The sequence below is a fragment of the Eulemur rufifrons genome, chromosome 4, assembly GCF_041146395.1.
Source record: "Eulemur rufifrons isolate Redbay chromosome 4, OSU_ERuf_1, whole genome shotgun sequence".
Lineage (NCBI taxonomy): Eukaryota > Metazoa > Chordata > Mammalia > Primates > Lemuridae > Eulemur > Eulemur rufifrons.
The window spans coordinates 28,579,910-28,592,029 of NC_090986.1; the positions used below are offsets into that span (position 1 = coordinate 28,579,910).

The following is a 12,120-nucleotide window of genomic DNA, read 5'->3' on the forward strand; positions in this document are numbered from 1 at the left end:
AGATTTTTGGAATAGTTCCTCTAATTAGATGTCTCTCAAGACATTTTCAGTTTTAACAAACCACATCATCATCAAACATTTAGGTGCTAAAGAGCCTCAATATATTTAAATACAGCTTATCCAATTTATAACATGTTCTCATGAATGAAGACATAATTACCACTCCTCCATATCCTACCTCAAAATGAAGAACTATGTAATTATGAAGTAATGAGATGGATTTTCTTTTGTAACTTATGTAAATTAATTTCACTACTTTATAAAAGTGAATTGTTCCTATGATGACTGAATTAGTGTTTTTACTTATTTGTAGTTCCTTTTAATTATAGTATTGAGTTTTAAATGTGCACATTATTTTTGTTTAATCATTTCTATGAAGAAGTGGACTCTTATGTGAATCAATTATGTAAACAGAATATTTTTAATGATGATGTTTACTTAAGGCTACTCTGTGTCCAGATGCTCAAAGATAACAATTATGCTAATCAGCTATAGGGCTTGGTTTATGATAGGATGAAAATGTAAAGAAACTTTGTTTATAAAGGTAGGGACTTGAGCATTCTAAACATGCAAATATTAAGAGTAGGCAAATTTTTAGTAACTACATAAAAATGTTTAAGGTACAACAAAATGGGAGAAGGACTGATATTTAGCAGAATGAGAAAACAAGTTCAATTACAGAATAGTATCTCCAAAAGGAAAATTATAAGTATGGAACGATATTTCATAAAGGAGTTTTAAACTGCTAGGCATTTACAAAGATTATTAAAATATGGTAATAAGGATAACCTTTTGCACTTATGAAACATTTTTCCCAAAATAATTGAAAAACTGCAACTAATATCTGAAATCATTGCCTTTGAATAAAACAGTTAACTACAACACACATCAAAGTAGAAATGGACTGAGAGATACAAAGACTTTGGGCATCCTAGAGTACCAGTCTGATCGGCAAAGAAAGAATGGTGAAAATCAAGGTCAGCCACAGATTGACCACAACCAGATCTGTTTTTCGTTTTTAGATATTCTAATCACATAACTATTTTCCATATTCCATGTGACTGAATTTTAGTGAAATAGCTCTACTGATAACATATTTACATGTTATGTATATTTATAAATGTCTGTGTCATTTAAGGGTTTTTTTTTAATCTTACTAGATGATAAATCTCATGCCATACAATATAAAAAGTGCACTGTCACTGATACTTTAAAAGCTAGTGTTACCTTTTTCCAGTTATTATGAGAATTCTGGAAAACACTGGAGCAGCAACAGCCTTGGCAAAATCTTTACCATTCATGATTTAGGCTTTGAATTTTTTAAAGTCCTTAAACAGAATCTCTGCCAAGATAAGCACAAGAATTATAGAAAAATAGTAAAGAAATATAAAATGATAGAGTTTCAAATAGTACAGATTTGAGGATTACCGAAATTGCTGTGTTAACTCCCCCATGGTCTCTACCTTCTGCCATTTTTTAAAAACTGTTCTGGGTGAAAGAGCAGATTAAACGTAAATTTAGCACCTTCTTTTCCTCTTCAAAAATAAAAAATTAGTAAAAAATATTTCATGTTCAAAAAAGTCAAGTAAAGAAACTCTCTATGAGCCAGAAATGAATAGAGAACTCAAGTAGTAAATAGGAGCTGAAACCAACAGCCCACAGACAAGATGGTCTGTGGGTATCATGGATAATGCCATCAGGTATACGCCCCATTTGGAACCCTATGGCAGGAACAGGTATCCCATGTGAAGTCAGGAATCAGGAATGCCATTTATTCCATGAATGACAACAAAAATAGTGCCCCCTACTCACTCACCTAACAAAAATAAGTTATTCCCTGTGGCCAAGATATACTTACAACCTTGCTGAGACTGGTTTGAAATGGGCTTATATTTCATGGGGTGGGGAAGGTAAAGTCTCATAACTACACAAACATTGGGCAAAACTCATGAGTTGAGCCACTGCCATAAAGTGATGTTGCATACCCAGTGATGCTAGGGTATATGCAGGCTCGAATTAACTCACAGGAAAGGCATATAAAAGAAAATCTCTCACAGAAGGTAAGCTCAAAACAAGATTTACAAATTATGAGTATGCTCAATGTTGGAAAGATGGTTAATCTATCCCAGAACTGAGAAAATTAATTTTGATAAATTAGTTACATTAAAGAAAAAAAGGATTTGACTTCTGGATCTAGCTCAGATTTAAGAACAGGCACTAGATTTAGCACCATGCCAGAAGTGGACAACAACAGAAAATAACCAAATAGGTGAATCAGTGATTTTCAAGATGCTGAATGCCAGGCAATGAAAAAGAGTGATCCTTGAAAACTAAAGAAAAAAACAAGGCGAGTCCTACAATTGCCCCAGTTCACTGCTTTGAGAGATTTTCCAGGCCTTGCACTTGGAAGAGAAACTTACGCTGATCTGGGAAGACTTTCTGAGTTAAGGAGACACTGCTGAGAGTCTGGAAAAATCAAAGCAGTTACAGTTTACAAAACAATATCAAAAAGAAGAGAGCTTCACAGAGGGAAAATTTCAGAGATTTGCTGAGGGTCTTCCTGGAGTATTCACCAGAATATTGATCAATCCATTCACATAAGGCTACCAGCAAAGGCAGGAGAAAGAAAACTCAAAAGAATTAGAGGGAATACCCAAGATTCGCACAAAAGATCAAGTCTGTCCCTACCAGCAACACTGGGAAATCTCATAATTCATGAGGCACTTGGTAGAGTACACAGAAGGGTCTTGCCTCATGGCAGGGAATCATTAACCTTAGACTAAACATGGCTCTGGTCACACCTAAAAATCTGAAAAGAAAGACCCAAAATATCAAGCTTAACTGTATGTGAAAAATATTTATAGGAATATAAAAACATCCAACACACAAGATAGTAAAGTTAATAATGTCTGATATTCAATCAAAAATTATCAGGTACCAGGCATGCAAAGAAGTAGGAAAACACACTGATAATTAAAAGAAAAAAAATCAACAAACCAAAACCAATGCAAAACTGACGAATATATTAATTAGCAGAAAGCACATGAGAACTGACAATAGTTTAAACCTGACCATATATTTAATCATAAAATATGTAAATGAGCTAACCCTACTAATTTAAAGGAAGATAGTAACATATTGGATAAAAAACAAGACTCAACTATATGTTGCCTACAGGAAGTACTTCAATATAAAGACAACAATAGGTTAAAAGTATGAGGATGGAAAAAGATCTGTCATTTTACTAATTAAATTAAACCAGAATGGCTATATAAGTATTAGACAAAGATATTTCAGAGCAAAAGATATTATCAAGTACAAAAAAGATGATTTACTAATGATGAAGGGGTCAATTCATAAGGATGATATCGCAATTACTAATATTTATGAACTCAATAACAGAATTCAAAATACCTGAAGCAAAAGAGAAATGAGAGGACTGCAAAGAGAAAACAGAGCAGTCCACAATTAAAGTCAAAGATTTCAATATCCTGCTTTCACTAATTGACAGAGCAGTGGACAGGTAATCAGTACAGAGCAGTACTGATACAGTAACATGAAGGTCACTAAAGCAACTGTAGGGAAATGGTGGGGACAGCAACCTGGCTAAACTGGGTTGAGAAGAGAATGGGAGGTGACTAAGTGGAAACACCAACTCTAAAAGTGCCTTCAAAAATTTTTGCTGTAAAGAGCTAAGAAATGAACCGTACAAAGGGCAGTGTGGGAGTCAAAGGTTCTCTTTGCTTTTTTGGAATATAAGACAAAGTAGAACAAATGTAGATGTATAAAGGGAAGTTCAAGTAAGACAGGAGAAAATTATGTACAGTACAAAACCAATGGGAATGATTAAAAGAGACAAGTTGGAAAAGGCAAGAGGAAGGAGAAGGCAATAACAAGAAGACAACATAAAAACGTCATACATTTGAAACATAAAAATACATGGCTGAGTAACTCATAAGTTAAGAAATAAATCATAATGAAAATCAGAAAATATTTCAAACTGAACAAAAATTAAAGTAATAGTAGAGATAAAAATTGGTGATGAGGCAGCTAAAGTAGAATTAAAGGGACATTTATCATCATAAAGTCTTATATTAATTCTTTGTTATTGTTGTTGTTTTTAGAGACAAGGTCTCCCTCTGTCCCAAGGCTGGAGTGTAGTTGCGCAATCATAGTTCACTGTAACCTCAAACTCCTGGTCTCAAGCGATCCTCTCACCTCAGCCTCCCAAGAAGCTAGGACTACAGGCGTGTACCATGATGCCCTAGCTGGTCTTGAACTCGTGACCTCAAGTGACCCTCCTACCTCTGTCTCTCGAAGCACTTGGATTACAAGCCTGAGCCACACACCCTACCTTATATTAAAAAATTTAAAAGGCAAAATACAAATGAAAAGAATCTCACTTAGGAATTAGAAAAAAGGAAAAGAAAATAGATGCTCTGTAGGTTTCTCTCTATATCTGGACTTCTTAGGGAACATAAGACATAAAGTCAGCTGAAAGTAAATTACTGAATGGACTTGACAGTCAGGCTTATCAACCAAATAACAGATCAACTGCTTAAAGGCCAAACCTGCAAAGCTCAAGGAGACATATACTATTTAAGTATGTTTCCAGTTACATTGACGATTCTGTCAGTTCTGTTTTCTATCAAAGGCAAACAGAATAGACAAGATCAATGGAATAAGTTCCTTGTGTAGAAATCATCAATCCATACATTCAATATCTCAAAAATGTACACACTAATCTACCAAAAGCTTTTAAAGGCCTCTTTTTTAGCTGTATACTATTGACATATATCCAGATACTGAGGTCACAGAAACCAATCATACTCCTTAAAAACTGCAGTTTTTTTCCTATAATAAAATGGCAAAACATAATTTTGTAATCCTTTGCCTCTGGCTAGAAAATCTAATCTGTATTAATTCAGGAAGAAATTAATTCCTAGGAAAAAGCTATGAAGAAATATTACAGCATGAGATATAATAAATTGTCGGTCATTCCAAAACACAGATAATTATATAAGAAATGAAGAACGAAACTCTCTCGCAAATAAGAAGCTATTGAAAAATAAGGCTGTTATGCTTGTTATGTGGTCTGTCAAGTAACATCCTTTGATTTTTTTTTAATTCTTGGTAAGAGCACCTTTCTTGATTAATCATGGCCAAAAAGGGAATGTCTTTGCTCTTCATCAGGTCACAGATATTACTGAAAGATATTCACATTGTAGCAGACTAGAAATAAGATGTTTATCAAATTGAAATTCATTTATTCACTGATTGAAAAAAACATATAACCTGGGCCAATCATTTGCTGAGATCATGGGATAGACGGACACATCATTTATCTCAAAGAACACTCATTTCTGCTGGGCCTAAGTAAGTAAAGCAACGTCTGTAGTCAGGGTGGTAAAAGCTGTGATGCAGTTGTGCCCCTTGGATTCTGTAGCACGGAATGTTAAAGATGTGAGAGTCTTTACTGGGAGTTGAAGAGGCACGATTTTAACTACAGGTGCTTTGCATTTCCAGAGACTGGCTAATACTCATCAAACATTAGAAATCTATACATTCAGCCATGGTAAATATATTCTTAAGCTTCAAATTTGTACCATATGACATTTAGAATTAACTTTCTGAGCATGTGTTACCTGGCTTGACATGGAAATATCAGATTATTTCAAAGCATGTATTAGTTAAGGATAAGGCTCTGGAGTCACACTGCCCAATATTGACTCTGTAGCCTTGGGAGAGTTCCTTTATGTCTCTGAGGCTCATTTTCCATTACAGTGGATGTCTACTGCAACCACTTGGATGAAATGATGAGGATGCCTGCAATTAAGCAGCCAAGACTTGTCAATAGAGACAGATCAATCCTCTTGCAAGACAACGCTCGACCACATGTTGCACAAACAATGCTGCTCAAACTGTAGAGGCTGGACTTGGAAACTTTCTGGCATCTACCATATTCACCAGACCTTGCACCAACTCAATACCACTTCTTCCAGGCTTTGGATCACTTCTTAAGGAAAAGATATTCAATTCTCAACAAGCTGTGGAGAAGTCCTTTGGCAATTTCATTGCCACTTGCTCTCCAGGGTTCTTCACTGCTGGCATAAACAAGCTACCACTGAGATGGCAAAACTGTGTTGATAGTTTAGGGGCATACTTTGATTAATTATACTGCTTCTTGTTTGAGACATAATAAATTGCACTTTTGTTTCAAAATCAGACATTTCATATTTAATGACATAATATTTCCTTAACTTTAGGATCTGTCTTAGTTAATAAAGAGGCATCTATTTTGGTCTCTTAGATCACACTTTCCAACTACACACCTTTTATCTGTTTTGCTTCCTTTATCGTACTAACATCTGATAACATTTGAATAGAAGTGGTGATAGTAGGCATCATTGTTTCCTTTCCAATCTAAGAGAGAATGCTATCAACATTTTATTATTAAGCATAGTGTTTGTTGTAGGACACATTTTAGCTATCTTTATGAAATGGACTTCTATTTCTGGATGCTAAATGCTTTTATTATAAATGGATTTTGAATATTGTCAAATAGCTTTTGCTTATATTGAGATGGTCCTGTGATTTTCCCCCTTTGGTCTTGCAAAGTGGGAAATTACATTAAATAATTTTCTGATGTTAAATCAAACTAACATTGCCAAAAATTTCAGTCTTCTCTATTTCCTAAAAAAATACTACACACCTTTTTTTTTTTTTTTTTTTTCAGTTTATGTCAGATATTTCCATTATCCGGAACCTCTGAGTCTGTATCTTTTGTTTCTTTGGCTTTCTGTCGTGTTTTCAAGTCTTCTCATACCTGTTTATTTTTTCTTTCTTTTTTCTTTTCTTTTTTTTTTTTTTGAGTGCCAGCTGTTGTATATGGAAAATTAAAGAGATAATTTGAGGCATCTGATGACATTCTCCTTCTCCAAAAAACATTTTCTTTTGATTTTTAGAGTTTGCCAGAAATGTCAGAAAGTTCCTATCAACTCGATCTACTCAGGAATTGAAATTATTCAATGCTTGACTTCCATACCAAGGAGAAATAGTTTACTTCTACTATAAGCTTAATCCCAAAGAAAAGACCTACCTTGGCAAGCCCTAACTTCCAAGGTTTTTCCCCCAGCCCTGTGAATCTGTTAAAATCTCTGCTTGGTTTCTCAGCCTCTCAGTTGCCTCTTCCAAAATCTAAAAGCACAAAGGGGAAAAAGCCTTCCTAAGTCAGGTTTACCATTCTAGGTTATATTTTTCCCTTGTACTTTGACACTATAATTATTTACTAACATGCTAGCTCTCTGATGCCTTCCAGCAAATGTTTGTGAATATTTTTGAGATCTCCTAATTGTTGTCAGGTTGGTCTAATTTACATAGTCCCTTGTGTTTGTTGGTGTATGTGTGAGTGAATTTTGAAAATTTTCTTCAGATTAAGAAAACTGAGAAAGGTCGCTACATTGAGTATGAAATGTCAAAATTCTGCATTGATAATTTAATCATCTTAAAGTATAATGGCCTCATAAACTGTGCAGGATTAAAATTATAAACATTTTATGTTCAAGGGAATTGATGTTGCAAATAAATATGCAACTACAAAATTTCATCAGTGAATATATATCCTGGAATTAGTTATGACACAAGCACACAAATAGCTAGAGCTGGAGAAGAGACCAGAAGGCTGGTCCCTGCCCTTACACTAAAGGCAGGCCAACCAGAGCAAAACCAGATCTCAGCTGAAGGGGAGATAAGAGTCAATCCTAGCATCAAGTCAGATTCAAAGCAGAAAACACAAAGTTTCTGCTCTGAATTCTACTCTGAATTCAGAGTACAAATCCAAGTTTAAAGAAGCCAACAACGATGGGGCCAAGATGGTGTTATGTTTGTTTCACTCTAGTTTCCTATCTACTTATTTCCTCTAAAAATCTCTATTTTTTATAATACATAGAATATAGCACACACTACACAGTAAAAGCTAAGCATACATACACACATATATAATAAATTAACATATATGGGCAAAGTAATAAAAAGCCAACGAACTTCACAAGCTTCTGACTCTATGAAAAGCAATGACTGTGTGCAGACAAGCAGTAGGAAGTGGGGGGAGAGGGGAGTATAAAGTGGAAGAGGAAGAACTGACGTAAGAGAAAAGCCAGGAGCATACCTGCTGCTAGATCTCAGATGGGAAAGCTAAAGAAAAAAATCCCAAAGCCTAGGTAAGGCTGCTGGAAATTTCATTCAAGAAATAGTACCTGGAGGTGGGAGGGCGAAGCGCTTAATTAAGGAATGGATTTTGGAGTTTCTTGGTGCTGAGGAAATAGGACCGACCGTTGGGCCTGCGGGCCCAGGCAGTGGATACCGTGGAGCCCGCCAGACCCGGGACCTACCAGTGAATAAATAATCCAGTCCAGGGTGCGGGGACTCACTGGCTTAGTGGGGTCTCAGCAGCCGCTAGGGTCCCCTCTGTCTCTGGAGGAGGGTGAAGCGCCCCCACCTGTTCCCACATCCAAAGCCGGCGGACAAGTCCCGAGAACGCCTTTGTGGATCCTGTCGCCACCCACCCAGATTTTTGGGAGCGCCACCGGAGCACCCCAACCGTGCAGAGCCCCACGTCCTCCAAGATGAGGTGCAGTAGATTCAGGCAGAGAAAAATAAGGGCCTGATGGAAGCCGCCACACTTTTTCTCAAGTTCCTGTTGGAGGTCCAGGTGGAAGGCTGGTTCTGTGGCTTTTTGGACGCCCTCGAGTAGGTTATTCTGGACTTCATGAAGCCATTGAAAGTTGGGATTTCCAAAAACTTGAAAAGTTGGAGGAATATAGATGACTTTTAAGGCATTTACAACCAGAATTTCAAAGAAGAATCATTCTAACAAATATCCTTCCTGAAGAATCTGAATATTTAATTCATCAGTAATGTGAAGAAAGTATACAAGTTTGTTCCAATAAAGGGACAATGGCAGGTGCAGAGAAAATGGTGGAATGCCTTCTCAAATCAGACAAGAAGAACTGTCCCAAAACTTTGAAACTAGTTTTGGAGAAAGAAGAGAACCAGTTCAGTGAATTGTGGATTGTAGAGAAAGGTGCAAAAGATATTGAGATTAAAGATCTTGAGGATGGTAAAATAGAAAATTCAGATATTCTACTGGAAAGATCCAGAATAACAAAACTGTAGTCAGGATTTATGTCCACCTTCAGAAGTATCTCCTCCTAACTTGAACAGCCCATTTAAATCAAGAAATTACCAGCTAGAGCTTGCTCTGCCTGCCAAGAAAGGAAAAAACACAATAATATGTGCTCCTGCTAGTTATGGAAAAACCTTTGTTTCACTTCTTATATATGAAACATGATCTTAAATTTCCACAAGGACAAAAAAGGGAAGGTTGTCTTTTTTGCTAATCAAATTGCAGTGTATGAATAGCAGAAATCTGTGTTCTCAAATATTTTGAAAGACTTGGGTACAGAGTGGCAGGCATTTCTGGAGCAGCAGCCGAAAATGCACCAGTGGAACAAATTTTTGAGCACAGTGACATCTTCTTTTTAACACCACAGATTCTTGTGAACAGCCTTAAAAATGGAACTATTCCATCACTGTCTGTCTTGTCTTTTATGCTATTTGATGAATGTCATAATACCAGTAAACACCACCCATACAATATGATAATGTTCACTTATCTATCTAGATCAGAAACTTGGAGGATCTTCAGACTTACTGTCCCAGGTCATTGGGCTGACTGCCTCAGTTGGCATTGGGGCTGCCAAAAACATAGATGAAAGCCATGGATTATATCTGCAAACTGTATGCTTCTCTTGATGCATCAGTGATAGCAACAATCAAAGCAACTTGGAGGAACTAGAGCAAATTGTTTACAAGCCCAAAAGCTTTTCAGGAAAATGGAATCACAGACTACTGACCAATTTAAATGTATCATATCTCAGCTGATGAGGGAGACAGAGAGTCTGCCAAAGAGTATCTATGGAGAATTCAAAAACTTATCTCAAATTCCAAATAGGGAATTTGGAACACAGAAATATGAACCATGGATTATTATAGTTCAGAAAGTGTGCATGGTGTTTCAGATGACAGACAAAGATGAAGAGAAAGGGATTTTGAAAGCACTGTTTTTGTATACTTGACATTTGCAGAAATATAATATACCCTCATTATCAGTGAACCATGCATGAATGAAAGATTCTCTGGATTCCTTGAAAGACTTCTTCAGCAAATTCTGAGCAGTAAGATTCAAAGAGATTGAGCAAGAGCTTACTTGGAGATTTGAAGAAAAGCTACAAGAACTAGAAAGTGTTTCCATGGATGCTAGCAATAAGAACCCTAAACTCAAAGACCTCTGCTTCATCTTACAAGAAGGGTACCCCTTAAACCCAGAGGCATGAACCATTCTCTTCATGAAAACCAGAGCACTTTGGGATGCTTTAAAGAAATGGATTGAAGAAAATTCTAACTCAGCTTTCTAAAAGTGGGCATATTGATCATATGTTGTAAAACAAATCAGAACATCGGAATGACCCTCCCAACACAGAAGTGCACATTGGATGCATTCAGAACCAGTGGAGATAACAATGTTCTGATCGCCACTTTGGTTGCAGATGAAGGCATCAACATTGCACAGTGCAATCTTGTCATCCTGTATGAGTAGATGGGCAATGTCATCAAAATTATCCAAACCAGAGGTAGAGGAAGAATAAGAGGCAATGCTGATTTAATTGATGTAATTTAAAAGAAAAAATAAACATATACAAAGAAAAAATGATGAATGACTGCACTTTAAGCCTTCAGACATGGGATGAAGCAATATTAAAAGAAAAGATTCTCAATATACAGATTCATGAAAAATTCACCAGACATAGTCAAGAAAAAGCAAAACCTGTACTTTATAAGGAAAATTAAAAACTGCTATGCAGAAAATGCAAAGCCTTGGCATGTTATACAGCTGATGTAAGAGTGGTAGAGGAACGCCATTGCACTGTGGTTGGAGATGCTTTTAAGGAATGCTTTGTGAGTAAACCACAGTCCAAACCAAAGAAATTTTCAAGTTTTGAGAAGAAAGCCAAAATATTCTGTGCCAGACAGAACTGTAGCCATGACTAGGGAATCCATGTAAAGTATACGACATTTGAGATTCCAGTTATAAAAAATGAAAGTTTTGTGGTAAAGGGCATTGCATCTGGAGCTCAGACACTGTACTCAAAGTGGAAGTATTTTCATTTTGAGAAGATTCCATTTGATGCTGCAGAAATGTCTAAATGACTTCAGGGCCTTAATCTTCAGTTAAAAAAGAAATAAATAGTACCTATATTTACTCATATAATATTTTATAGAGGGAATCATCTTCAACCTATTTTGTTACATTCACTTTTATATTCACTTTTCATTGAAAAATTTTAAAGTATACATCTTCCTTAAGTATTGAGATTAATTACAATAAAATGTATTATTTGAAATATTATATCCTTTATATGATATAAAAATTATCACCCAGAACGTACTTTAAAAGGATTTAAAAGGATTCTACAGCTCTAATTCTGAAACTCTTATAGATAGCAAAAAAGTTACCTAAAAATATTATGATGCAAATTCTCAACTATAAGAGCTTAAGGAGTAAAAGCACAAGAATGCACAAATAAAACAAATAGGCCAAGTTAGTACTCAGTGTGGTTTAGGGGATAGAGCAGAGGCTAGAGCAATGAATCAGACATGATTCCATGCCCTAATAGAACTGACAAGAGGGAGAAGACATATGAGCATTACAAAATGTCACAGCACTCACAGAACTGCATGCATGGGTGAAGCTGAAGTCCAAAAGAATAAGGAAATGAAGAATGATAAGATGAGTAGATAAAGAAGGTGACACTAGAGTTTTGGAAGAGCGAACGTTTAGCTGAGAGGATATCCCAGGCCACAGAGGCATCCAAAGCAAATATATAAGGCCCTGACTTCTGAGGGAAATTTAAAACAGTTCTCTGTAGTTGGATCACAGGTGTGACAATGCATTGCTATTACCATAGGCTGTCCAAAGAGATTAAAATCATTACAAAAGGGGATATGACATTTTGTTTTTAAGAGTAAACCTTTAAAATTCAAATTCAATAAGTATTTAAT

At 36.0% G+C, this 12,120-nt stretch overlaps 1 protein-coding gene and 1 pseudogene across 1 annotated transcript in view; one reads left to right on the forward strand and one right to left on the reverse strand.

Moving 5' to 3' along the window:
• GPC5 (glypican 5) overlaps positions 1 to 12,120 on the reverse strand; it is a 1,319,614-nt gene that overhangs the window by 1,148,846 nt on the left and 158,648 nt on the right. The gene's annotated exons all lie outside the window — the stretch shown is intronic.
• LOC138382615 (antiviral innate immune response receptor RIG-I pseudogene) lies at positions 8,956 to 11,268 on the forward strand (annotated as a pseudogene).